The sequence below is a fragment of the Symphalangus syndactylus genome, chromosome 3 (genome assembly GCF_028878055.3).
Source record: "Symphalangus syndactylus isolate Jambi chromosome 3, NHGRI_mSymSyn1-v2.1_pri, whole genome shotgun sequence".
Classification (NCBI taxonomy): domain Eukaryota; kingdom Metazoa; phylum Chordata; class Mammalia; order Primates; family Hylobatidae; genus Symphalangus; species Symphalangus syndactylus.
In genome coordinates this window covers 154,344,701-154,348,981 of record NC_072425.2, presented here as the reverse complement: position 1 = coordinate 154,348,981, position 4,281 = coordinate 154,344,701, and positions in this window count along the sequence as shown.

Genomic DNA, 4,281 nt, shown 5'->3' with positions numbered 1-4,281 from the left:
ACTTAAGGGTTTCCAGGAAAGAGAAACGAAGTGGTAAACTCAATCACAGGATTATATGCGTAACTGTAGTATATGTTACTTGCTTACCCTTTCAATCACATTATTGCTGTAATTATCATTATCATCCAATCAATATGATTACACCAGTATGTATAACTTAGACATGAAAATTTTTTTCTATTTCACTCTTCCCATAATTCCATGCAGCTACCCCTAAGCAACTATGTATCTGATGAAGCTAATATTTTCAGGGAAAATCTTCCATGTTAAGCAGAAAATTTACATCTAAAATTAAATTCTTTTAAGGCAGTCTGGGGACAATACCTAGAAAATTCAAACATTACTTCTCAAGAATACCACTAGCAGTGAGTTTGTGACGCTATCTTCCACCAACTGAATCAAAATTAATTTTAAATATTTTCAAAGCAATATTTTAAAAAATCGTGTACACATTTTTTCCTCTTGGTAAAAATAAACCACTTCTCAACCATCCATTATATTTATGTTAGTTACATGAAGTCCATACATGAATTATCATACCACAAATAGAAAACTATTTAAATAGAAAAATCTCACTTGGTGCTGACAGAATGACAGCATAAAACTGTTAAGCATGAGGAGAAAGTTGTTTGCAGTGTAAATATTTCCCTTTTCCTATCAAAGTGTGTCCTGTGATCTAGCGCTCTTCTCTCCACATGCTTAAGTACAGCAAAAGTTATAAAAACACTCATTCTAGTTTTCTATACTTTAATGGTTGTAGAACATCAGAAGAGAATTGGGAGATGGGAATGTTTTGTGCTTGACATTGCATTTGAGGGGAAAATAAAAACTTGGACATAATATGTGGGATGTCTCCACAGTAATACATGGGAGGGCAAGCAAAAAATGCTATCAAATTTCTACCATGCGCTGAGCCCCTTATATAAACAAATATCCAGCCTTTCTAATGTACTAACAACCACTCTTCATAGCAGGTATTCTATTCCCAGCTTGTAGGTAAGAAACAAAGCTTCAGAAAGGGATCTTCACCAATGTCACACAGTCAATAAAAGGCAGAACTAGGGCAAATATCAATAATAAAAATAGCAATCTAATCCTAATTGGACCTGGCACTGTTCTAAGAAGAAAATCATTAACAAAGGATTTTGAGTTACCACACTCTTAGTCTCCCCGTTTTACAAAAGAAGCAACTGGGGTAAAGTGAAGCTATGCCGTTTCTTTTCAAGCTCATATACCTAACAAGATACCACTTTAATCATGGGTCTCTGATAGATCGTGTACCTCATTTCTAGCGTTTGCTGAGATTTTTCTTATTAACCCTAAGCAAGTATTTGATCCCTGGTAAGTATGCTGTAATTTTTTCACCGCTCATTCTTATCACGGTTCTTCAAGAAAAGTACAGTTCAACACATTTGTCCTATTTGGTTACAAATTTTGAAATTCAAAATATGTATCACACTAAGCTGTTAGCTCCATTTGGAATTTTAAAAAACTAAATTTTTCACTCAGTTAAAAAAAATTGCATTGTTTACTCCCATATCTACAATATAGCTTATAAGTGTATATTTGTATTGAAAACATAATTTTCTACAACTTTTATAATATTTAAATATTATTTAAGGTTTTAATAATATTTAAATATTTAAATAATACATTTAAAAACATAGTTCAACAAGTCCGAATAATCCATCACTTACTTATGACAGAATATTTGTTCAGTATCTTCTGTTTGTTCACTCTTGTGTAATATATCCTATTTTAAGAATCAAAAACTTCTCTTAATGTCAACACTACAGCCTCTTCACAATTCCTACTTATTCCTAATTACCCTTCAGGAGCAAATAAAATGAATTTATCCCAAATTTCTTTGCTTTGAAACAACTTCAGTGAAAATGGTGGTTGTCAACCATATCTACCATTCATATATCCCATTGTTTTCTGCATTAAATTTCATCTAATACTCCTTATGCCATCAGTGTCACTACAAAGGGGGACAGGGGATGAATCTCATCATGAACAAAGGTATATACACTAGATCTTAGGATGTTCAATCATTTCCTTACTCTATTATGTCCCATCTGAACTACTCATATTAAAATGAGCAACTATATGAACATGGTACTTTTAAGAAAGGATGTTCAAAAATTAATTCATATCTTGTACAAATTGGTATCCAAGAAATCATGACCTAATAGGCATCACATATGTGAATGAAAAAATTCACTTTCAGCAATGAATGTTGATGACACTCCTTTAGCAAGAGTTGTACCGAGCTACCCACAACTCCTCAGCACTCACTATTCTCATACATGCGGTCGGACAATGTCCAAGGGTGCAGTGATTCTGTCCAGAGGCTTTTCTGGGCCGTTAGAGCTGTCTCAGCCTGTGTACAGGGTTATACAGACACTCTAGGGCATTCATGACTCTGATCACTGGAGCAGCCCTGTACTAACTGCAAATTTATGGAGGAAACTTTCAAGTCCTCTTGCCCCCCAGTTGGGGTAACTCTGTTACCTATTTCATGTGGTCTCAGTTCTCCAACAAAAATGATCTCGGCCTGCTCATCTTACTTCCATTTCACTACATGGCATAACTAGAAGTTGACTAGGTATTCTGCTTTAATGTATATGCAAAGCCCTCTTGTTCAGGAATGTTTGTAGAATAATATTTCTAAATTAGGAATACAATTGGTCTTGTTCTTTCCTGAGGGATAAAATGTCATCTCTCTTCTTCTCTCCCTCTCTCCTTTCTTCCTAACTCAGCTAACCCTCTATCTGAAAGAATTACAAAGGAAGAAATCTAGGGCATTGTTTAGCATTCTCAGGAGGATTGGAAATGTTGGAATGACAGCGAGTATCACACATACACTGCTTGAAGTATTTTGTAGGATCCAAGGGAAGAGAAAATTTTGACATTCCAGAAAATTTAAGTCATCCTTTTAATATCAGGACCAGAAAGAAACAGGTCACACGGGCAAGAGCCATAAAACTAATTATCTTGACTCTTTCCAGAATACCTGAGCTATAAATGTACAGGGAATCCTGTAATCAGATGCAAAGTTGTGTATAATATACTTAGTTCCCAAATGTAACTAGGAATTTTATGTATATAATGTGAAAAATCGTTCCAAAGTATTTGAGACTCCAAAAACTTTCCTAGCTAGCATTCAATATTCTTGCTTAACTTCTCCTTATACCCCTAACTGTATTGAGCATGCATAGACACACAAACGCTAGGATCAACTATTACCGCTTAAGAAAGAAAAGGAGGAAAAAGGCTGTATTATAGGGATTTAGTTTTCTTCCTCAACTCTTGAAGAAGCCTATTTGTATCAGCCCGTGTCAGACAACAAAGTACTTATCAATAAAGTTTTATGAATGTGGTCACATATGAAATATAAGAGCATTCAGTTTCTACCTCTCCTTTTCTCATAAATCCTACATCAGATAGACATTAGCTATATCTGCCAATGTTTCCACGGAATCTTAAAGACTATTCACTGCAAAGCTGGCAGTGTAGCCTGAAAGCAAGTTATGTCTGCGTTGCAACTTCACACTAAGTGGTTTAAAAATACAACTAAATGTGGCCTGTCTTTATCTTGATTATAAGACATAAATTATCCCAAGAATATTCTTAGTAAAAATTGGGTCTCCCGGTCAAGCCACTTCTATTAAGAAGGACACAGGTCAGTTTTTAGGAGTTTAGGTGTTATTTGGAAGTTAGGAGCATCTAAATATGGAATATAACTCCATTAAATTATAGTATATTTTATATCAAAGAGAAACGACAAAAATAAGAAATGTTTTAAGTATTTTTTCGTATAGCGTGTTCATATATAATTACTTCAGTAGTCTCAATGTAGTCATGCAATTGTTTGGGTAAAGAACTAAACTTGAAGTTAAATAGCATAGGTCTGAATTCTTATGGTTTATAACATTCATATATTTTATATGTTCCAGAATAATATGTAATTTCTAAGTTTATAACATAATAATTACAGAAATCTAGGTAAAGTAATACTTCTGTGACACAGTCTCTTCATCTACAAAATGGAATATTGCTTTTCTCCTTAAATTTATATTAAAAATTGGAGAAGTAATATATGTGAAAGAACCTTACATTAAATATGCAAGTTTTATTTGTTGAATTCAAACAGTCATTAAAGAACAAAATAAAACATTACATTTGGATTAACAAAGTAGATACATATATCTCAATCTGAGAAACCTTTAAGCTCTCTTGACCATAAAATGACATTGGATCCTATAAGAGAGTTTGGTA